Genomic DNA, 26,063 nt, shown 5'->3' with positions numbered 1-26,063 from the left:
AAATGTCAGTTATAGAAAGTTCTGGGGAATGTCTGTTATAGAATACTCCAGGAAATGTTGGGTACAGTATATTCAGAAGGATGTCAGTTCGAGAAGGTTCTGGAGAATGTCAGTGATAGAATGTTATGCATGGAAATATTCTGGAGAATGTACGTTCCAGAATGATCTGGGGAATCCCAGTTAAATAATTTTCTGGGGAATGTTGGATATAGAATGCTCTGGAAAAGTCAGCTATGGGATGTTGGGCAAAGAACTGTTCGGAGAAAGTCAGTTGTAGAAAATTGCGAAAAACATCAGTGCGGAATGCCTTCGGGAATGCCGGGTATAGAATGTGACAGAATCATAAAGACTCACATGACAATGGCTCTTCTGCCCATTGCGATTGGCAAGACTCACTCAGCCTCACGGTGGGAATCTGTCCCCAAACGCAAAAAAACTAGCAATTTGGACATAAAATGAATAGGATTCAGATAATAACCCAAAAATGTGATGTGACATCCACTCTTAACGATCATTAAAAGTGCCATCCCTTATTTCGTGCTCTCCTCCACTTGCTTCTCGTTTGTGTTTGACATTCCCAAATCTAAACTGCTCTGGATATTCAGTTCCCAGTATCGGTCATTCTATCGCTATGTCTGTCTAATACCATTGAATCAAATGCATTTTCCATAATGTATGTAGTGAAGTCCTGAGTCTGTTTGGGAATACAAAACACAATCAGAGAGAATGTCTCTCCTTCACCTTTATACGCCATTTCTTTCCTGCTCCACTGTGTCTTTAATTCATCATATTTTCCTGGTAAGGAAACTATCTATATCAACATACTCACAGTATCCATCCTGCTGGCTACTGTTTCATGAAGCACGATAACTATCCTTGGGTATATCCTGACGCACCGGCTGGACAGAACAATCAATGCTAGGAGGACTATGGGTTGTAATCAGGAAAGAAGTAACCCTGGAATTGCTCGACATTGATTACAGAACCAGGCGAATGTCACGGTAACACCTCAGAGATTGTCAAGGAAATCGCTTGATGTTCGACCATTTTGCACTCCACACCACCCCTCGGTGATAACGCATTTCCCTCGATTTTGAAAACATATCGGAGGCAGCACTGTGAGTGTCTCCACAGGCTGGCCAATAACTGAACAGTTTGAAGCCTCAAATATGCCGCAAGCAGACGATGGGAAGTGATGGGTGAATCAACAAGAGGAGCATATTCTCACCAAACTACTTGTCTCAAATGGGTATGCCAATAACAGTCTCTGTAGGAGCAGCCAGCATTCCTGATTCCTGATGAAGGGCTATTCCCAAAACGACATTTTTCCTGCTCCTCGGATGCTGCCTATCCTGCTGTCCTTTTAGAGCACCACTCTACTCTTGTCTCTCATCTCCAGCATCTGCCGTACACATTTCCGCATAGGAGCAGCCAGCACTGACTCCTGGCAGAGGGAATACCTCAGTTTCATATTGAAGATACGGCAACTATGTTATGTTGCAATACGGCCTGCGAAGTTGGACAAAATTCGAAAGGACCGACCAAATGAAAACTGGGCATCCATGAAGCACTGTGGGCCATCAGCAGCTGCAGCATCAATGACCTTGCCCTCAGTATAAATTCAGAAGTGGGCTGTTTACTGATGGTTCCAATACTTTCACCACCATGCACAACTATAATGAAGCAGGATATTCAGCCCATCATGAGTTGTAAAAAGGAACAGAATGATGTCATCCAGCTATTCAAGGCTGTTATTCAGCAATTGGAGTAGAGGTTTGTATCTCTCATGCCTGTTACATAGGAAATTGAAGGGGATTTTGAGACTTTCGAAGTTGCTGCCCAGGATAACGGGGGTCGGGGTGGTAGTGGTGGTGAGGAGCTGGGAACTGAACTGAAGGAAGGGATGAATGCGAGTTATTATGTTAACAGAAACTAACGACTGTGGAGACACCGTGACAAGTGCTCGGCCCTCAACTATTTGAAAACTCTGCCTGTGGCTTTGAGAAATGCAAGAAAACAGCAAAACGTGTGGATAACACGAGCATAGACACGAAACTATGTTGTGAAGAGGAGGTAGAGAATCGGGAGGTAGAGAATTGGTAAATGGATGAGCAATAGTCATCAATTTGGCAGAAGAATGGAACGTACGTATCTGTGAGCGTGTGAATGTTATCAGAAGGATAAATTACTATCTTACATAAATGGAGGCAGAATCCACGAATTATTCACGCAATATGCACTGGAGTATTCACTCCAAAATGTTCAAACATGGGAAGTATTGCTCCATCTCCATGATTGTCTGTGGCCTGATGTTCCCAGTTTCCCCAATTGCTCTCTGCAAAGACACACCATATTTTGATTTGGTTGATTGACGGCAGTAGGGAGTGCTCGACGGAGGGTGTTTTGAGTCATGTTCCAATGGGACAACCTTTCATTCGATGTGGAGGGCCGAAGACGATGTAAGAAGCTGACTGCTTTTGAATGAAGAGATTTTGGCTCCTGCCAGGACAATTGGTATTCACAAACACGATGTATTGTGCATCGACATTATGCAACATTAATGGAGTGAGTTATGTAGGGTCCAATTACAGGAATAAGAACTAAAGGCATTTTCAGATCAGCTGAAATGGTCAGTTATCCGGTGACTGGGCTCAGAGCGGTTTGGAGACTCGTTACTGAGGCAGACTGTCTTGAAGGGACATTAGGTCGAGTCTGTTTTACGTTAGTTTTTGCTCTTCTGCTGGACTTTGATTTATTTTCTTTTCATTTTGGGCCAAATACCTAAGATACTGGACCGAAGTACCTTGTATCTAAAATGGTGTCATCAGCGAAGACACTGCAAACGATGCACTTCATTCATTGGTGGGCACCTGACAATGAAGCCAATTCAATTCCAATGTAGAGACAAAGCTGCTGCTTGTGCAGAGGTGCTCGCAGAGCGTGGTCTGACTTTGAACACCAGAAGTAGAGATTAACGGAGAGAGATTGCGACAGTGAGGAGGGATGTTTTGATCCACATTTCAATGGATTCACTCCCAAAGCAACAGAATCCCAAAAGCTCAGGGATGCAGATGCAGAGATATAGACTACAGAACGCACGCAAAGACAAAAACAAATGCAAACCAACACACAATCATGAACAAACAGGTAAATTCAGACATTCGACCCATCATCCATACCTTGCCATTCAGTAAGATCATGACTGAGCAGATGTAGGCCATAACCTTACTTGCTCTTGGGAACATATGGAATTCCTGATTGAGCTGTTAGATCGGGAGCACTTTGGGACCAGGGATTGTAATTATAACAGTTTAAAAATAGTTCAGGAAAAGGATAGACCTTGTCCACAAGTTAACGTTATAAAAAGGGGACAATGTCAGTTGTGATAGTATTTGGCAGGATCATTCAAAAATTGCTTGTGGAAGCTGTACACAGGTAGAGAGACATCAGGCAAGTGGAAGTCTTTCCAGAGCGAGATAATGATAATTCAGGGACGGCATGTTTAGTAAGTGTGAAAGGCAACGTTAGCAGGAGTATGAAATATTATATGACAGAGGCTTTTGATGCTCTTGCCATTAAAATAGAAGGAGGCATACTTCATGTGTAGACATCTATAATCAAGTGAATCCCTTGAGGAGCATACGGATTGTAACAATGCTCTTATGAGGGAAATCAGGAGGGAAGAAAGAAAGCTTTGACAAACAGAATGAAAGCCAATCCAAAACGATTATTCAAAGGCAAAAGAGCATTTAGGGAGAGAATAGGTCTTCTTGACAATCAAACAACGATCCAAATACGGATACACAGGAGATGAATTACGCTTACTGGGTTTATTGTCATATGTATTCACATGAAGAGAGTGAAGAGTTTACTAATCATCATATGATGCAATGTTAGGTACGAATGTGCCCCTCCTAACACGCGTGAGAAAATAATCCTGGTGTAAAGCAGAAAAATAAAGAAAACAACGTTAAAATGTAAAACATTACCGGCCTTCCGATAGAAATAAAAAAAAGCACAAAATAACATAGTTAACAGTTCAACGTGACAATCAAAAAGCACCTGGACGTGCTGGGTTCACTCTCCTCACAAGGACTCTACCTTCCCCATTCCGCTGCCTGACATCCCGCAACTGCTGGATAGTTGAGATCATGCACGAATGTATCATGTCACGACTTACTGTGAAGAAAGACGTAGAAGCTACGGAACTCGGTGAAATAAATCCGTGTCATGATGTTTCGAAACGAGGCTACGTTACAGAAGAGCAAGTGCAAGAATTTTTAATATCCATAACCTTAGATAAATAAGCAGGACTATTTGAAGTGTAGCCCAGGTTATTGTGGGAGGCTGGGGAAGAAATTATGGGGCCATTGCTGAGATACTTGTACCATTCCACAGTGCAGTGAGGAAAGGTCACTGTGTCCGAAACGTTAACTCTAATTTCAGTGCACAGAGGCCATCAGACCTGCTGAAATTTTCTCACAACTTCAGATATTATTTCGAATTTGCAACATGCTCAGTTCCTTTGTTTTCTTTTGTATGATTGACAGCCACGGGTAAGGTGCCGGTGTATCAGAAGTCTACTAATGTTGGGACATTTAGCGTAAAAACGCTGCAAGGAAAGTCAAGGGAATTACAGTCCTGTGAATCTGATGTCAACAGTGCATAAGTGTTTGGAGGAAATTCTGAGAGACAAGATCTTCATGCCGTCAGAAAGCCATAGACTGATTCTAGATCGTCAGCACAGGGTTGGTTAGATTAGATTACTTAGAGTTTGGAAACAGACCCTTCGGCCTAACTAGTCCACACCAACCTGCCAAAGCGCAACCCACCCAGACCCCTTCCCCTAACGCTACGGGCAATTTAGAATGGCCAATTCAACTAACCTGCACATTTTTGGACTGTGGGAGGAAACCACAGCACCCGGAGGAATCCAACGCAGACACAGAGAGAATGTGCAAACTCTACACAGTCAGTCGCCTGAGGGTCTCTGGCGCTGTGAGGCAGCAATGCTAACCACTATTGCACTGTGCCACCCACAGGATTGTGTTTAGTAAAACTTATCCCACAAACTTGATTGAAGTTTTACGAGAGATACCCATGGAGACAGACAAATCGCGATCAGCAGTCGTTGTCTACATGAAATTCCGTGAAGTCCACAAGGTTCCACATGATAGATTGGTAATAATGGAAAATCACAGTGAATCAGAGAGAACTCGCCAATTAGATGCAAAATTGGCTTGAGAGGAAGAGACAGAGGGTGCTCAGAAAGGTTTATTGTTCTAACTGGAGGCCTGTGACCAGCCGTGTACCACATGAATTGTTCCTGTGACTACTATTGGTCATTCGTTTTATGTTTGATTTGCGTATGAAAACAGATACCATGGATCGTACTTTTATAAGACGACACTAAAATTGGTAATATCATGCACAATTCAAAAGGTCATTTAAGAAAACAATGAGATCTTGATCAATTGGCCAGTAGGCTGAGAAATGTTCGATGGAGTATAAAGACAAATGTGATGCGTTGCATTTTGTAAGAGAACCCATAACAAGATTTACAGTTAATGTTAGGACCACGGGGAGCGTTTTCAAACAGAGGCATCCAGGTAGTTCCTAGAAAGTGGAGTCGCAGCTCGACAGAGCATTTCAGAAGCCAGTATATACACTTAACTTCATCTAATAGAACATTGAGTATAGATTGAGAAATCTATTGGATAAGGAGACCAAACCTGAACATATTACTGCACAGTGTTCGAGATGGGTTCTCACTGAGGCCCCGTACAGTGCGGTAAAGCACTGTTACTCCTGTCCTCAAATATCCTTGAAATGAAGTTCAACATATCATTTATATTCCGAACTGAGTTCTGTTCTGTAATATCGCTTTCAGTAACTGGTGAACAACGACATCCTTTTTATTGCAATGTTACAGCTGCACGCTTGGTGACTCTATATACACTGATTTGTGTGCAAATGTCATACCCAGTTTTAACTTCTATCTTCAGAACTCACTGTGCTGCACATACCTCCAAGGTCTGCGCAGATGAAAACTAAACAACGTATGTCCCTTTATAGAATAACATTTTTTACCAAACCGTTTTCAAATGTTAGACTGCTGTTCTATATTTCCAAACAAAGTGCCCAACGTTACATCTAACCACGTTGCTCTTCATCTGGCAAACATTGGCCCATTCACTCTGCCTGTCTCTATTACAGGAGCGTTTTTACCTCCTCCTCATCCACTCCTCCTCACATCCAACAACGCTTTGTGCTGTCTAAAGACTTGGAAATATTGCATTTGATTCTCTCAAGAAAGTAGGGTGATTATGTTAGGAGATTTTAACTTTCCAAACATAGACTGGGACTGCCATAGCATTAAGAATCTAGATGGAGAGGAATATATTCAGTGTGTACAAGAAACTTTTCTGATTCAGTATGTGGATGAACCTACTAGAGAAGGTGCAAAACTTGACCCACTCTGGGGAAATAAGGCAGGGCAGGTGACTGAGGTGTCAGGGGAGGTGCACTTTGGGGCCAGCTACCATAATACTATTAGATTTAAAATAGTTATGGAAAACGATAGATCAGATCTTAAAGTTGAAGTTCTAAGTTGGAGAAAGGCCAATTTTGACAGTATTTGGCAAGAACTTTCAAACCCTGATTGGGGGCAGATGTTCACAGGTAAACGGACGGCTGGAAAATTGGAAGCCTTCAGAAATGAGATGACAAGAATCCAGAGAAAGTATATTCCTGTTTGGATGAAAAGAAAGGCTGGTAGTATAGGGATTGCTGAATAACTAAAGGGTTTGATTAATAAAAAGAAGGAAGCATATGTCAGGTATAGACAGGATAGATCGAGCGAATCCTTCGAAGAGTATAAAGGCAGTAGGAGTATACTTAAGAGGGAAATCAGGAGGGCAAAAAGGGGACATGAGATAGCTTTAGCAAGTAGAATTATGGAGACTGCAAAGGGTTTTTACAAATACATTACGGACAAAATCATAACTAGGGAGAGAATAGAACCCCTCAAAGATCAGCAAGGCAACCCTTGTGTGGAGCTGCAGGAAATGGGGGAGATACTAAACGAGTACTTTGCATCAGTATTTACTGTGGAAACGGATATGGAAGATATAGAATGTCAGGAAATAGATGGTTACACGTTGAAAAATGTCCATATTAGTGAGGAGGAAGTGCTGGATGTCTTGAAACGTGTAAAAGTGGATACATCCCCAGGACCCGAACAGGTGTACCATAGAACTCTGTGGGAAGCCAGAGAAGTGATTGCTGGGCTTCTTGCTGAGACATTTGTACCATTGATAATCACAGGAGAGGTGGCAGAGAACTGGAGTTTGGCAAACGTGGTACCACTGTTTTAGCAGGGTGGCACGGACAAACCATGGAACTATAGGCCAGTGAGCCTGACGTCGGTGGTGAGCAAGTTGTTGAAGGGAATCCTGAAGGACAGGATATACATGGAGTTGGAAAGACAAGGACGGATTAGGAATAGTCAACATGGCTTTATTCGTGGGAAATCATATCTCACGATCTTGATTGAGTTTTTTGAAGAAGTCACGAAGAGGGCAGAGCGGTAGATGTGTTCTATATGGACTTCAGTAACGCGTTCGAAAAGAATCTCCATGGAAGACTGGTTAGCAAGTTTAGATCTCACGGAACACCGGGACAACTAGCCACTTGAATACAGAACTGGCTCAAAAGTTGAAGACAAAGGTTGGAGGTGGAGGGTTATTTTTTAGACTGGAGGCCTGTGACCAGTGGAGTACCACAAGGATCAGTGCTGGTTCCTCAATTTTTTATCATTTACGTAAATGATTTGGATGTGAGCGTAAGAGGTATTGTTAGTAAGTTTGCAGATGACAGCAAAATTGGAGGTGTAGTGGACAGCGAAGAGGTTTACCTCAGAGTACAACAGGATCTTGATCAGATGGGCCAATGGGCTGAGAAGTGGCAGATGGAGTTTAATTAAAATAAATGCGAGGTGCTGCATTTTGGGAAAGCAAATTTTAGCAGGACTTCTACACTTAATGGCAATGTACTGGGGAGTGTTGCTGAACAAAGAGCCCTTGGAGTGCACGTTCATGGCTCGTTGAAAGTGGAGTCGCCGGTAGGTAGGATAGTTAAGGTGGTGTTTGGTATGCTTTTCTTTATTGGTTAGAGTATTGAGTATTGGAGTTGGGAGGTCATGTTGTGGTTGTACGGGACACTGGTTAGGCCACTGATGGAATATTGCGTGGAATTCTGGTCTCCTTCCTATCGGAAATATGTTGTGAAAATTGAAAGGGCTCAGGAAAGATTTACAAGGATGTTGACAGCGTTGGAGAATATGACGTATAAGGAAAGGCTGTACATGCTGGGGTTGTTTTCCCTTGAGCGTTGGAGGCTGAGGGGTGACCTTCTCGAGATGTACAAAGTTGTGAAGTGCATGGAGAGGATAAATAGAGAAAGACTTTTCCCTGGCGTCGGGGAGTCCAGAACTAAAGGGCATAGGTTTAGGCAGACAAGCGAAGGATGTTGGGTGGCACAGTGGTTAGCAATGCTACCTCCCAACGCCACGTGACTCGGGTTCGATTCTCGCCTTAGGCTGGGTGGACATTGCACATTCTCCCTATGTTGGCGTGGGTTTCCTCCCACAATCCAAAATGGTGCAGGCTATGTTGAATTGCTTGCACTGTTAGGTTAAGGGGTAAATGTAGGGGGAAGGATCTGGGTGGTTTGCGGGTTGGTGTGGACCTTTTTCCACACTTTAAAAAATCTAAACGTGAAAGAGACCAAAGGAGAAACTTTTTCACACATACGGTGGTACGTGTATGGAATGAGCTGCCAGAGGATGTAGTGGAGGCTGGTACAATTGCAGCATTTAAAAGACATTTGGATGGTTATATGAATAGGAAGGGTTTGGAGAGATATGGGTCAGATGCGGGCAGGTGGGAATAGATTGGGTTGGGATATCTGCTAGACATGGACGGATTGGACTAAAGGGTCTGTTTCCATGCTGTACATCTCTATGCCTCGATAACTCACAGAGTGAGTTCGTAAATGCAATTAGTGTGAATGGTATTTGGAGCAATACATGTAATTAGAATGTTAAAGTTAGGTTGGAGTTTGTTTAAAGGGATTGGAATATAGAGGTAAAGACATCATGAAGCAGTTGCATAGAGTGTTGGTGAGAGTGTACCTGAGGTATTGAGTGCAGTGTCGGTGACCTAATCTACGAAAGATTAAACTGATCACAGAGGACGTGCAATGGACATTCTCCAGATTAATTCCTGAGATGACAAGATTTTCTGATGGGGAGATTTGTCCCGCAACCTCTCCAGTTTCAAAGCATGAGAGGTGATCTCATTGAAATTTCAAAAATCTATGCTTCATGTGATGAGGTGGAAATAAACAGGATGTTCCTCTAGCTGTCTACTCTATATTTAAGGTAAATAATGACAGGATAAGGGATATGGCATTTAAGACCGTAATAAGGAGGAAATTCTTCCCTCGGAGGGGACTGACTAACACAGGGGCATGGAAGCCTGTTGGCAGGGCAAGATTAAGGAGAATCCCCAGTTATTCTTCACGTATATCAAGTGGAACAGAACAACCAGGGAACATGTAGGGCCTATTAGTGACTTGGCAAGTTGTATCCAAACACAACTTCATGGTAGAAGGCTGTTTGTGTGACTGGAGCCCAATTTCCCCGGTGTACCCGGTGGAGATCAGTGCTGTGTTCCGTATTATTTGTGGTATTCATAAGTGATGTGAATGTGAAGTGGGTAGGGGGAGTGTGATAAGTAAGTTTGTGTTTGACACAAAGATTGGCTGTGTGGTTGGCAGTGAGGAGGGAGGTCTTATATTACAGGAAGATATAGATACAATGGTCAGATGGTCAGATCAATGGCAAATGGAATGTAACTCTGATAAATATGAGGTGATGCACTTTGGAAGAAGGAACCAGACAGGGGAGGACTCAAAGAATGGCATCACACTAGGAATCTCAGAGCGTGCTTCTCCACACATCCCTGAATGTGACTGGATATGATAATTGATGAGTTCAGCATGACTGTAGGTAAAGCCTTTATTCATTGACCCAAAGATTATCCGAGTTTTATATAGCACTTCGGTAAGGCCAAATGAGATATTGTGTGCAGTTCTGGGAGCCGCATTACAGGAAGGTTGTGATTGTACTGGATGAGGTGCAGAAGAGATTCACCAGGATGCTCCCTGGGATGGACCATATGAGCTGTGGAGAGAGGCTGGGTAAGCTCGAGTTATTTATTTTGGAGCAGAGGAAGTTGAGTTGGAATGTAATTCAGATTTAAGATTACAAGGGGCATGGACAGGGTGAATAGACAACAGCTGTTCTTTTTAGTCAAAGTTTCAGCTTCTTTACAGAGTGAAACCAGGGAATGGAGAATGGAGAACAGAGAAACATGACACAGCTACTTCACTTCTGTCTTCACAGAAAAATACATAAACAAAGCCTTCCCAGCAATAGGAGAAAACCTGAGTCTGATGAGAAAATGATGTGGAATGAAACTAGTAAATAAACTAATTTGGAGAAATTATTGGAACTGAAAATAATGGGCATAGAAAAAAAGCAACACAGATTGATGAAATGGGAAACATTTGAGAAACTCACTGGTAGATTAATTAAAGAAAATACAATAGAGGCACTGAACTAGGATTTTCAGCAAGGATTTTTATAGAGACCCAACCCTAGTATGCAAAGTAAAAGCACCTGGGATGGGGGGTAATATATGAACATGGTGTTAAAATGGGAGTGTTGACAGGAAACAATGAGTAGGAATAAATGGATGGTTTTCAGTTTGGAAGGCTCATGAGGCATCGCAATGATTGGTGATGGGGTGCCAGATATTCACAATACATCTCAAACATCTCGTTGAGGGAATCAAATGCAAAGTTTCCAAGTCTGCTGACGGAACTAGGATTTTGAAAGTGAGGAGGATGTGAAAAAAACTTAAAGGAGATTGAAACAAACGGAGTGAATGAGTAAACATGTGGCAGATGAAGAGCAGTGTGGATAGATGTGATGTTGTCTACTTTGTTGTGAAACACGAAAGTTCCAGCCAACCATTGGAAAAGGAAGTGGTTGAGAAATGTCGATCTATGAAGGGAACTGCACTTTTCTTCTGTTATTATTTAGACAGACATCTGAGTTCCATGCAGGGCAGTGAGTTCTGAAGAAAGAAGCCAATACTGGGAATACATTGGCACACAGACCAGTTTACACAGACCCACCAAGTGGGGAGCTGTAACATTGAAAAGGATCTGGGATCTCCCTGTACACCAGTCACTGAAAGAAATATTGCAGGAGCAGAAAGCAGTCAGGAAGATAAATTGTTATTGACCATCATTTCAGAAGGCCTGGAGTCCACGGGTAAGGGTGTCTCAGTGCAGCTGGTCAGGCCCTTGGTGAGACCTCAACTCGAACATTGTGCAGTGTTGTGTGCAGTTTTGGTCTCCGTACCTAATAAAGGACAAACCTGACATTGAGGGAGTGCAGCGAAGGATGACCAGACTGATCTCTGGGATGACAGACTTTTTGTGGAGCAGAGTTTGGGGCAACTGAGCCTGTATCCCATGAGGTTTAGGAAAATGAGTGGAGATCTCAGTGAGATATATAAAACACTGACAGGGTGAGGTAGATTGGAAGCAGTGATGATAATTTCCCTGGCTGGGAAGTCTAAAACAAGAGGCCACAGTATTAAATACAGATGGGTCACATTGCATTTAGATCCGAATAAATGTCTGCACTCAGAGACTGGTGAACCTGGGAATTCTTTCTCACATAAGGCTGTGGAAGACAAGGCACTAAAGACTAATAAGGATGTCTAGACACCAAAGGATGGGGGAGAGAGCAGGAGTATGGTGTAGAAATAAAGGGTCAGCCATCATTATATTGAATTGGATAGCAAACTCGACAGACCAAGGGGACGACCGCAGTTCCTATTTTATAGCTTCACAAGTTTAATCACATTAAGGGGTGTGTAAAGTGTGTGGGGAAAGTGCATTGAGGAGATGTTCAGACATTAACTAGAATGGGGCAGGCTCAATGGCCTATTACATTCCCGATGTTTCTGTGCGGTTTGTGGGAAAGCTCTGTAAATGTTGTCACAAGTTCGCAGATGTTAGGAAGGACGTCTCTGCTGGCTCAACAGGATTGTGTTTCCCGTTCCCTTTTCCATACCGAGGTTGGGGGCTGGATGTTCTGTCAGGTTTTATCCTTTTAGACTTCAGAGCAGTTTGATACGATAGAGTGTCTTGCTTGGCCTTTTCAGAGACCATTGAAGAGTGTATCACATGTCTGTGTGTCTGGAGTCACTTTTAGGCCAGACCAGGAAAGCATGGGAGATTCACTTCCTGAAAGTACATTGGGGAAGGAAATTGGTGTTTACAATCGACATTGACTTCAAGGCCATTGTTACTGACACCAGATTTGAGATCTCGATATTTTATTAATTGTTTTTAAATTCCACCAGCTGCCAGAGTATTAGCCTGGTCTGGATTATTCATCTAGTGACTTTTCCAAAACAGCACCATCTCCACATGGGGACCGATCAGAAACCACACTGAGCAAGTTTATGTCTGTGCTGCTTGACAGCTCTATCAAAACGAACTCCCAATTTCACTATCATGATGAGACTGAGAGGGTTGTAATTGGTCAGATTGTAATTATTCCCCGACACTGAGTAATTTTCCACATTGCTAGGGAGATGTCAGAGTTGTAGCTGGAAGGAAACCGCTTCCCCAGGGGCACGGCTTGTTGTACAGCACAAGTCTTCAGTCCTATTGCAGGAATGGGGTCAGGACTCATTGCATTTGCCTTTCTACTGTGTTCAGCTTTTTCTTCATGGCACGTGCAGCGAATTGAATTGGTTGAAGACTGATCTGTGATCCTGTGGGCATCATGATGACGGTGAATTGAATCATCGACTCAACACCCCTGGCTGAGGATGGTACAGATACTATTTCCTTGTTTTTTACACTGATGTGCAGAGCTGATCCATTGATAGAATGGGGATAATTGTGGAGCCCTCTCGAACAGTTAGTTGTTTAATCGACTATCACGATTTTTGGCCGGATGTGGCAGGCTGCAGAGGTTTCATCGGGGTGTATTGACCTTGTGACAATTTCTCTCTCTCGATCATACGATTTGGTTTTATTTGATTTGATAGGATTCATTGTCGCATGTATCTAAGTAGAGTGAAACTCTTTGTTTATACACAGTTCTGGCAGATCATAGTGAGAGTTGGAGCTGCCTTTTTTTAGAGACATGGAGTGGCCGAAATTTAAAAGTCTACTTCAGCTGTCTGTTTCTGAAGAGCCACAAAATAGACAGAAATTAAAATAGATTGCTTCAGCATCAGTGAAAAAAGGGCCTTTGAACAGGGAATTATTCCAAAGCAAAAGAAAGGATAATCTGATTCGCAAGATTCGGAAACATGCCAATATAGTGGTAAAGAAGGTTCTTTTTTTTAAAAAAAATGATGATTTGTAACAGAACACAGATGAAAAAATGAAATTGTAGCACAAAAACTTTGAAGAATCACTACAAAAAGTAACTTATTCTGATCTCAGTAAGGATTATTTTCATCCACAAAAATAGCATCTCAAGTTATCTTTCAGAAGCTAGCTGTGCCTTTGAAACTGGTTACAATAGTAATAAGTTCTAGTTAAATATTTTGTAAATAATCATGGACACAGATTTCAACATAATAATAAAACCTTAAAGAGATGCCTGGCTTGTCTTGTCGAATTCGCGAAGAAAAAGGTTAACCGTGGAAATAATAATATTACGTATTTTGTATCAGAATCAGCTTTTTACTGTAAAATGTGATCACGGAATTTGATAAGAGATAGCCTGCCCATTGGAGAATAGAATTCATGCAATCCTTCAAGATAAAAAATGAGGGATATGACTGAAAAGAGCAGAGCCCCGAACTTTGGAATGCATTATAGAAAGATCCCAAGGCCTCGAGATAACAACAATCGTTAAACATCCAAAACAAATAAGAAGCTCGGGCTGTCCATGGGAGTGTCCATCAATGATCAGTTGTTTATCAAGATTGGTTCTGCAGAAGGGGAGTGGATGGTACACTGACAAGGTTGTGTATGATCATTGCAACACAGAACGTATAAAAATACTGTCTTTTTACTGCAAAATCGAAGTGTGTCATTGATTTGCCGTCTGATCTGAGCTAAAGATTAAGGAAAGGATTGTCTTCTCATGTCAAAGCCAGATTAGAGGAAGATCCTTTGGGATTCTCCCAGCATTAGCCAGGTTTTGCTTGAATTAAAGTCCATTCCGTGCCTGTGTCCTGTCTGCCTCCAGAGTCTTTGTCCCTAGCTGGGGAATCTCGCTCCTACAATAAGCAAGGACATACAGATCATAGGGTAAAGGAAAAACTTAGACTGAGGCATAAAGGCTACACCAGAAAGGGTATGCCATTGGCAACATCAATGTGAGCAAGATCAGCATTATTTGAAGTTAGAGAGTCCATTCCTCAATTTAATAATGGCTGGGAAGATGCTGTTCATGAGCCGCTGGTTTGTGTGTTCAAGATTCTGTATTGTCTCCATGATGGAAGAGATTGCAGGAGATCCATGGTTCGATCATGTTGTCAGCCTTTCCGTGGCAGTGAGCTGTGTAAATGGAGACAATGGATAGGACGTTGGTTTCCGTGATGGCATGGGCTGTGCACACAACCTTCTGTCATTTCTCTTACTGTCCTGGGCAGGTCTGTGGCCACACCAGGTCATTATGCACACAGAGAGTTTGCTGTCAGTGGTGCATTTATAGACATTGGTGAGGGTCCTTGTGGACATGTCAAATGTCCTGAGCTGCCAGAGAAAGAAGAGGCGTTCTTGTGCCATCTCGGCTGTCACATCCACATGGGAGGTCGGTTATCATCACTCCAAACAACTTAATGCTTTCCACTCTTTCAACTTCAGTTCCATTGATGCAGATAGGGGCATGTTCTCCTAATTTCTTTCTGAAGTCATTGATCAGTTGGTTTGTTTTGCCGACGTTGAAAGAGAGGATGGTCTCAGTGCAGCATATCACTAAGTCCACTATTTCCGTTCTGTATTTTGACTTGTTATCATTACATACCTGTCCTACTATGATGGTGTCATCAGTGAACACGTAGATGGCATTCGTTCAAAATTTGGCAACACAGTCGTGGGTGTACAGGGAGTATAGTCGGGGGCTGAGGACACATCTTTGGGATTTCAGTGTTGAATGTTATCATGGAAGAGACACACTTACCTGTTTTCACTGATTGTGTACTGTGGGTCAGAAAGCTGAGGATCCAGTTTCAGAGGGCAGAGCCAAGACTAAGGTCAGGGAGTTTTTTGATCAGTCTGAAGGGAATAATGGTGTTGAAGGTGAACCTATAGTCAATGAACAGGCATCTGACGTGGGTGTCCTTTTTGTCCAGGTGTTCCAGGGATATGGCACCCATTATGTACCCATTCCACTGGTAGGAAAATTGTAGGGGATCGAGGCAGGCTGGGAGACTGGAACTGATGTGGACCATGACTAGACTCTCGACGAATTTCACTCCCCTCAGTCTCCAACGCTCTACACAGGAATGTCCCAGCTTATCCAACCTCTCCCTATGACTCAGACCCTTGAGTCCTGGCAACATCCTTGTAAAGTTCCAGTTTAATACCATCCTTCCTACAGCAAGGTGACCAAAACTGAACACAATGCTGAACTTGAACATATTTGGAACTGTACGTTTTACTCTGCTGCCAATTATTATGCTGCTGTGATATTTTTTTTTGTGTTATTCTGAAATCTTCTTATTCATTGAATCCTCTGACGGCAATCCCCTCCGGTGAATGTTCTCCTGACTGCTTGAATTTGAATCAATCTATTTTGTTTGGGCTGATATTTTGATGCCGCTGTATATAAGAGAACAGGAAGAGATGATGGATGATTGTGCAGTGTGTGTCCTTTTCTGGACCAGCTTGACTCTTCAGGCACCTGAAGCTTTTATTGTGGACCAGAGTACCTCAGAATCGTTACATCACAGAAGAAAGCTATTTAGCCCATTGTAGGTCCATGCACATAGAACATTACAGCTCAGTACCCACAACATCCTTCAGCACTGCCGACAGATCCACCGACCTTACTGACAACCGTAAATTTACTAACTCATCCTTCTATACCCTCATTAAGGGCATTTTCAAAAGGACAAACAACAGTCACTCCAAAGCAGATCCTTGCAGTAGACCACTGGCAACTAAACTCCAGGATGAACATTCCCCATCAACTACCACCTTCTGTCTGCTTTCAGCTAGCCGATTTGTGATCCAAACGCTAAATCACCCACAATTCCACGTCTCCATATTTTCTGGGAGAAAGTTAGGACTGCAGATGCTTGAGATCAGGGTTGAGAGTGTGGCGCTGGAAACGCACAGCAGGTCAGGCAACATCCGAGGAGCGAGGAGAAAATGAAGACTGCAGATGCTGCAGACCTGATTCTTGATGAAGGGCGAACAAGAGAAACATCAACTTGCATGCATCTTGGATGCTGCCTCATCTGTTCTGCTTTTCAAACACCACACTCTCCATATTTTCTTCAATAGCCGACCATGGGGGACCTTATCAAACGCTTCACTGAAATCCACATACCTCACTTTACTCTTATTCACCTGTTTGGTCACCTTCTCAATGAACTCGGTAAGATTTGTGAGGCATGACATACCCTTCACAAAACCTTGTTGACTATTCCGAATCAAATGTTTCCTTTCTAGATGTTAGTAAATCCTATCTCTTATAATCCATTCCAACACTTTACCCACAACCAAAGTAAGACAGGTCTATAATTACAAGGGTTGTCTCTTCTCCATTTCTTGAACAAAGGGACAACATTTGCTGTCCTCCAATCTTCTGGCACTATTCCTGTAGACAATGGCGATGTAAAAATCCGAACAGTTGGTTGCGTAAACTCCTCCCTAGCTTCTCAGAGAATCCTAGGATAAATCCCATCTAGCCCAGGGGACATATCTATTTTCACACTCTCCAGAACTGCTAACATCTCGACGTTACGAACTTCAATCCCGTCTAGACTAATAGCCTGTTTCTCAGTATTGGCCTTGACAGTATTTTCTTTTTCCATTGTGAATCCTGATTCAAATATTAATTTACAGCCTGTCCTATCTCCTCAGACTCCACACACAACTTAACACTACTGTGTTTGATTGCCATTAATCTTCATTTGGTGATTCTTTTATTCATGACATGCTGATAGAAAGCTTGAGGGTTTTCCGCGATCCTACTTGCCAAAGACTTGTCATGCTCCATCCTGGCTATTCTTAGCTTTTTAAAAAAGTCCTTCCATGTTAACTTGTAACTCGCAAGCATCCGAACTGAGCCTTCATGTTTCATCTTTACATAAGCCTCCTTCTTCCTCTTGACAAGAGATTCAACTGCTTCAGTCAACCACAGCAGCCTCACTCAACCATTTCCTCCTTTCCTGGCAGGTATAATATTATCAAGGACACACAGTAGCTGTTGTTTCAAAAAGCTCCACACTTAAATTGTACCCATCCTCTGCAGTTTCCTTCCCCATCCTATGCATCCTAAAACCTTTCCTAATCGCATCATAATTACCTTTCCCCCAGTTATAACTCTTGTCCTGCAGTTTCCACCTGTCCCTTTCCATCGCTAAGGTAAACATAACTGAATTGTGGTCACTATCAGCCAAGTGTTCACCTACCTCCAAATCTAACACCTGGTCTGGTTCATTACTCAGTACCAAAGCCAATGTGGCCTCGGCCCTTGTTGGCCTATCGACATAATGTGTCAGGAAACCATTCTGCACATATTGAACAAAAACTGACCCATATAAAGTATTTCTGCTGTACCATTTCGAATCAATATTTGGAAAGTTAAATTCTTCCATAACAAATGCTCTGTTATTTTCGCTCCTATTCAGTATCATCTTTTTAATCCTTTCCTCTACATCTCTGGAACATTTCAGACGGCAATAGAGAACTTTCGGCAGAGTGACCTCTCCGTTTTTGTTTCTAACCTCTTCCCATACGACCTCACTAGACGAGTCCTTATCAAACATCCTTTCTACCAACATAATGCTGTCTTTGATTTTCAATGCCACGCTAACCTCCCCCTCCCCAACCCCCACCCCCGCCCCACTGTTAGTACTTTCCTTTTTTTCGATGAAGCATCGAAACCCCGGACCCTACAACAATCATTCCTGTCCCTGCTCTATCCATTTCTCCAAAATGGCCAAAAAAGCAAGCTGTGCAACTGCACAATTTGGAAACAGGGATGTTAAACGAGGGTGAGTTGGATAGAGCGGAAGACAGCATGAGGGGAGATAGACAGGAACAGACAGAAAATTGAAGTTTTATTTAGAAATTCTCACGGACTGCAAGGCCTTTATCTATTGCCATACCGTTTGAGCACTGTGCGGATACTGGCTGTGGTCCCAGAGCATTTATCGCCAATAATATCACAGAGCTGAGTTGCTGACAGTTAAACAGAGTCCAAAAGGCCAAGTGATTTTTTATTTCTCTACAGTGAGAAGGTGATTTAATTTAAATAGACTGGGTGAACAGCAGCAGGAACTGAGAACCCCCTCAATACTGAGATAATGCGCCAGAGAATCTCAATGAGATGGATCAATGACAGAGGGGAAATCAGCATCTCAGCTGTGGGCCAAATAATGATTGAGAAAGATTGCACACCACCGCCGTGGTTTTCTAATGCACATTTCAATTTATGTAGCTCAATATCACGAGTGTATCTTATTTCTTCGTACTTCCCATAGTTTAGTACGGACGGAAAATCATTTTTTCCCCGTATTTTGTGTTCAATAAACAGAACTAATACGGTGATAAAGTCCATGTTTTTTTTAACTTGGTTTACATGATTGGACCCATCAGTGGGTCAGCAGGTTGGAGGAATTGTTGAAGGCCTTCCAGCACTCGGGAAGCTGAACGGCCTCTTCCCAGTGTGGACCCGCCAGTGCTTCAGCAGGGAGGAATTGCTGAAGGCCTTCCCACACTTGGGGGAGAGGCCTTTCAGCTGTCCCAAGTGCAGGATGGCCTTCAGCATTTCCTCCACCCTGAAGCACTGGTGGGTCCACACGGTGGAAGACTTAACAGACTCTAAGAATGTTCCTCTCACTCCACGCCACTCCCCATTTCGATTGAGAGAGAGAGAACCAGTCTTTAACTCAACTCTTCCAACATTTATACAGTGCATTTGGTGTGCGATCATACTTCACGTTATCCACCATCGTGACAGGAGCCACAATACCTTCATTCTAAAACAGATAACCATTCCCACCAGCTTCTGATCCCCACAGAGAACATGGGTCTGTCTTCTTGGAGATGGAAGATGCCTCCTTGAGGCTTGGCACAAAACACTTGGCTTCCTTCCTCACTGCCGACAAAACACGTTAAAGAATCATTTGTTCCACAGGCAATGGAGCCACGAGGAGCATCGTGAGCAGTCTATGAGTGCGGTCTCTGCTCTATTCGTTTTCCAGGTTGGAGCATCAATGACACCCTCCTATTCCTGTGTAAGTGTCTCGAGGGGTGAATGGTCTCCTTTTGGTTCCATAGAACAGGTTTAGGGGTCTTACTGAACTCTGCCTGTTCCTGTTTAACAGTTCAATGTGCTGACCAGACGCCTCCTCTTCCTGTGGAACAGGCAGGAGGATTGAATGGGCTATCCCTCTTCTTGATCAGTCATTTCGATGGGCTGAATAGTTTCCACATATCCGGGTGTAACCAGCTTGAGGTGCTGAATTAGCTTCTCTTTTAATTGTGGAAATGTGCAGTGCCTGGCCGTTCTGTTACATGAATGTTACCGACACTTTCACAGCACAAACGTGAATGTTGTTTGGGTCTTGCTGAATATGGACACAGACCGGTTCAGGAGCTGAGTGGGGACAAATGTTCTGAATATTGTGTGATCTTCAGTGATCACTCCGCTTCTGATCTTGGGATAGATGGGGGGCGCCGGGAATGGGGGCACATAGACGATGACGAAGGAGCTGAAGATGTTTGTGCTGAGGAAGATAATCTGAGGATCTCCTGAAGAGATGTCCCGGGACTGAGAGGATTGTTGGCCACTGATCATAAACATCTTCCTTTGTGCTCTGAAAGACCCCGAACAGTGAGGAGGTTAGACCTGATTCTCATTAAGCTCAAACAACTAGGTGGTCCCGATGACATCCTCAGTCAACTACTGCCTTGATATCAAGGCCATTCACTCTTTCCTGAGCCCCTGTGTTCACCTCATGTTCAAATCAATAGGTGACGGTGTATGTGTAGAGTGTTTTCCTCTCACAGAGGGTACTCAATGTCAGGAATTATCTGGACTAGAGAGTTAGGGGAGCTGCATCACTGAAAGTATTTAAAGAGGTGGTACATGAATCTTTGACCTGCCAGAGAGCTGAGGAGTGTGACGAACTGGGCATTAAGGAGGAGTTAGTGCTAACAGTAGATCAGCCATGATCGTATAGAATGACTTGATCGTCCGAATTACCTATTCCTGTTCCTTATGTTTTCATTTTCTGTAATTTCAAAGTAAACGGCTGTAATTTTCCTGGATGTACTGTTATTGTATGTTGTAATCAGAGCTAGCAAAGCATTTTTGTGAGTGAGGTATGGAGCTTTATTCATAACGAATCCTGGTCTAGACCAAGACCAATAAATGAAGCACAAGTTGCAGTGAGGGAGCACTCCGTAAACAGACCAGAGGCGTCTTTCAAAACCAACCTGGATTCAAATAACATTTTCCAATCTGTGCGTGACAGTTGTGAGGGATTATTTGAGATCCTGTGTTACTGTGGACCAGGTATTTGGAGCAAGTGGCCCCCATCTGCACCTTGCAGGAGCTGTGAGAGGCTGAATGCACCATAGTAACCCGGGACTGTGGAGCAAGAGTGGGTCATCAGACACTTTGTCATGGCTCTACCATGCACTATGATCTGATTAAAGTCTCATTAGCACTTTTCTGTCAGTGTACCATTTCCCGACATTCATTATTCTTTCAAATGTCTTGCATAGATAATTTTGAACAAATGGAAATATCCAGGCACCACAATCTTCTGTGGAAGGGAATTCACACCTTAACAACCCTTTGTGAATCTCTTGTTCATGTTCTGACCAATGTTGGAGGGTCACTCATGTCTTTTCCCACTCCTCTATTGGTGAAAGCAAATTTTAAATGTAACAAGTTGAGTGCTGTGTCCAATGACATAGGTATCGGACTGGGTAATTTTCTGGAAAAATCAGAGACACAGAAAGTTGAACTGCGAACAAATGGTAAAATGATAGAGGGTCCCAAACATGTTTCTGACTTTGAACTTATTCTGCTCACACAAATGTCTGGGAAAGCGGATTTCTTCCCAGAACAGTTGGATTTGGCTGAATTCCCTTTGTTTTGAGCTGTACAGAGATTCCTATGAATCCTCATCAGGAATCCTCCGCGAGTGGTAAAGATGACTCAGGATTTTTGTGCTCTTACACCTTGTTTTCAGGCAGAGCAAAGTAAGAGAGAGAGAGAGACCAATTGGGTGCGGCTTCTGAAGCAAGTAATATTTTTCTCCGTCTCTGTGCTGAAAAATTCAAGAATATCAACTGAACACCAAACTGTACCATGTGCACTCTCCATGTACATTCTCTGGAATGGATTATAATTGACTGTATGCTGTCTGCAGCATCATTGCTGTTGTTGTGCACAGTGCCTTTCATTAGCAAAAGAAAATAATGTGCCCGTTTTATGATTTGATGAGATGCTTATATGCATCTGCGTAATTTTTAAAAATGGGTTGATATCTTCATAATATTTGTGTTAATACCAATGCATCTCATTCAAAAGATTATTATCTAGCTTTCGTCTTCTTAACAAGAGAAAATATGTAGCCAGCTGAAAGACTTCTCTGAAAATCGTGGTTAAGTAAGATTTCTCATCTAAGATCTAAACAGATAATCCCCGACAACAAAAGGCCTTCATTTCAGGAATGAGTAAAGGAAAGCATCTTTGAACATCTTTGGAAGGAATTGTATCCGTTTTTTTAGTTTCGAGGATCAGAACTGCACCCAGTGTATCTGATGTGGTCTCAGCAATTCCCTGTACAGATACAGTGAAATATTCCTAATTAAACCCAATACCCGTTGCCACAAACAGCATCATTCTACTTACCTTCCGAATCACTTGCTGCATCTGCAGACAGACTTCATATGATTCATGTACCAAGATTATGAAAAACATCTGCATCACAGAGTTCTGCAATCTCTCTCCATTTAAATTGTTCCTGACTGCAATAGACAACTCACATTATATTATTTCTGCTGAGGGTACGCTCACTAATCTTCCCTGTCTACATCATAATGCAGATTCACTACCTCCATTTGAAGATCTATTGAATGATCATTTTGGTGTACAAGGTAGTTCAGCTTTGATCCATTCAGTCCCTTCATCCAGATATTTTACATAGATTATTGATCATTGATGACCCTACAGTGATCTCTGAGTCAAAACTAGTTACAGTTTTAATTTTAAAAATCATATGTCACTATTGTCTATTTCCTGTTAGTGACAACATCCCTGTTCCTGTGCAGCAGTTCAGGCGGGTTGAATGGTCTCGTCGTGGGCTGTGTAATGTACTCAACGAGCTGAATTACTTCATCCCTATATTACTGTGTAATTCATTAGAGGAGCAGAATGGTCTCCTCCCGTCTCATTGTAACGATCCATTCAGGCTGAATGGGATAGTCCTCTACCCTGTGATCGCACTGAGGGGTGGATTGGGGTTGGGTCAGCAGTATATCTCTGTAACTGCTTTGAGGGGTGGATAGAGGGAACAACTCATGAGGTAGGGACAGCAATATATCTCTGTAACAGCATCGATGAATGAATTGAGGGAACAACACATGGGATAAGGGCAGCAGTATATTCCTGTAACGGCTGGGAGGGTGGATTGATGGAACAACACTTTGGAAAGGGACAGCAGTTGGCCATTCGGCTGTACCATTCAGAATGCTCCTGGCTGATCCAAGTGTGTCTGACCATCCGTCTCCTGTCTGTTCCCAATAAACATTGACTCTCCTGTCCGGCAAAGATCAGTCAAGCTCAAACTAAAACATCTAAATTAACCGAGTCTTCACTGCTCCCTGAGGATGAGGACACCACAGATAGCACAACAATAAATGGAAAGGGACATCCTTCTTTCATTGTGGGACACATTTTTTTAAAAACTGTTTTCAAATCACTGCCCCTTTTCGGATATATTGGTACAATAACTCGGAATAGACATTAACCATTCTGCCCTCCAATCTTTTCCCACATTATCACTGACTGTTTCCAATCAAATATGATGCTGCTGCTGTCTCAGGAAGAGAATACCTGATAGCATAACACCACACGAGCATTATAAAAGGAGCAGAATTAGACCATTTGGCCCATCGAATCTGATATACCATTCAGTCATTTCTAATATGTTCCTCAACATCATTCTCCTACCTTCTCCCTAGAATCCTTGATCTCCTTATAAATCAAAAACTTATTTATTTGTGTCTTAATGGCATTCGTGTCTGTGTCTTAATGTGCATTTATGTGCGTGTGTGTCCATGTGCTTGTTACGTTTGTATTTGTGTGACTATGTCGGTCTGTCAGCCTGTTGTTTCTATTTGTGTTTGTGTCCAATTGTGTGTGACTGTTTATGTCTTTATGTGCTTCTCCGTATGTGCATGCTTATCTCATTGTATGCATTGTGCATGTTAGTATATTGGGGTAATTACCAATGCGTCTGTGTATTTCAATGCCTGCACCTCTGTGCAATGGGGTATCTGTTCTTCTACGAGTGAGACAGATGAGATTGGAACTAACAGTAGGTTTGAATTGAGAATTGCTCCTTCCTGAACACTGCTCCTTATTCGGTTGGTGGGACGTGGATGTTTAAGTTACTCCACACAAGGCGTAATGGTCCTCTCTGGAGCTCTCCAGGATCCTCCCCACATATCAGGGTACGTGGAATGAGGGAACGGATATCCGGCACTCCAGCACCCGGCTTGGCCCTTTCTGTCCTATTCCAGGTTGTTGGGATGGATGGCCCTGCTTTTAGTGCTGGGTTAGGTGAGGTGTGACATGATGAGGTAGCCGGAGGGAGTCTGTCCATAGTGTTGTATCCATATAATATTATTAGTGTGCGGGGCTATTGCATCAGGGACAGAAAATGTGGGGGAGGGAAGGTGATGAATTCATCAGTGAGAGTGGTCGTGCTTGAGCCTTATTTGGAGTTAGAGCATGAGCCTTGGTCGAGGGTAGGTGCTATAAGAGACATACAATGAGTGTGAGGGAGCAGTGAGTATATACAGTGACACTTATCCTGACAGAGCGGGGTGGATATTGATGCTTGTCCTGTATTGCTGGGCATGTCTGTAGATCATCTCAGCATCGAGGTGAGCCTCCCCGAATGTCTTATCCAAGTCTATCACTAATAACGACACAGGCCCTGTCCCTCAGATTTCACAGAATCAGTTTGGGTGGGTCTTACAAATAGCAAGGAGAAACAAAGTTGTTGTGTTATATATCTGAACCAAAACTGTCACGCAAATATTTTGCATCATATGCTCTAGAAATTATATATGCAACTATATGCAAAGGGAAGCTATGACATACTGATATTATCACTGGGGTCTTAACCCAGAGACCCAGGTAATGTTCTGGGGCCATGGTTTCAAATCCTGCCATGGCAGATTGTGGAATTTCAATTCAATAAGTATCTGGAATCAAGGGTTGATGATGATCAGGAATCCATTCCTGATTGTTGGAAAAACTCATCTGGTTCACTAATGTCCTTTAGGGAAGGAAACGGCTGTTCTTATCTGGTCTGGCCTGCATGTCACTCCAGATCCAAGGCAACGCTGTTTACTCTTAACTGCCGTCTGGCATGGCCAGTAAATGCTGGTTATCCAGCTAAGCGCTCATTCTCTGAATGAGTAACAAATACTCGTGGGTACTGCTGTAATAATGAGTGGTGTCAAGTTGCATCGAAACTGAGTTAACTAAGTGACTGCTAATGTTGTGAAACTTAAATTCCATAAGTGTATATCAGGTAGGTTGGAGAGTATGTTGTGAACCAAACTAGAGAGCAGATTATTTCTGATTTGGTGTTGTGTTATACTGATTAAGGATGATCAGCCATGATCATATTGAATTGTTTGCAGGCTCGAAGGCCAGAATGGCCTACTCCTGCACCTATTGTCTATAGTCTATTTTCTATTGTGTGGTCGGAAGGACTAATTACTAACCTTGCTCTGAAGCAGCTTTAGAGGAATAGTGACATTAATATGTTGTATTTTACACGGCGTCTGCATTCAATGTGGAATGTTTGAACATTCTGGTCAAACACCATGGAAGCCCAGAGGTTAGAGGGTCAAGTTCACTCCAGTGAATTGGGAAAATACAATATAACATTCAGTAGGAGAACAATGATTGTTAGACCCATATAGTCTAACAGCACGGAGACAGGCCATTCAGCCAAAACTGGACCATTCCGAACAAAATGTCCATTTACACTAACCCCATTTCCCTGCGATTTCCCTGTATCCTTCTAATCCTTTCTGACCTGTGTATTTGTCCAAATGTATTTTAAATTTTGTGAATGTACCCGCCTCAACCACTTCTGCTGGCAGCTCAACCCATATGCATACCACCCTGTGTTTAAAAGAAATTGCCCTTCAGGTTCCCTTTTACTCTTTCCCCTCTGACCTTAATTTGATGCCCTCTAGTCAGTTATTGCCCAATCCTGGGGGAAAAAAAATAACTGAGTGCGTTGACTCTACCCATGCCTCCCCTGACCTTATACACTACTATCAGATCCCCCTCAGCCTCATACATTCTAAAGTAAAAACGCCTAGCTTGTTCAACCTCTAACTATAGCTCAGACCATTGATTCTTGGAAACATCCTTGTAAATTTCTTCTGCACTCTTTCCAGTTTAATAACATCCTTCCTCGAGCAAAGTGAACAAAACTGAACATGAT

The sequence above is a fragment of the Chiloscyllium punctatum genome, chromosome 13 (genome assembly GCF_047496795.1).
Source record: "Chiloscyllium punctatum isolate Juve2018m chromosome 13, sChiPun1.3, whole genome shotgun sequence".
In the NCBI taxonomy this organism is placed as follows: Eukaryota; Metazoa; Chordata; class Chondrichthyes; order Orectolobiformes; family Hemiscylliidae; genus Chiloscyllium; species Chiloscyllium punctatum.
This window is presented reverse-complemented; position numbering follows the sequence as displayed.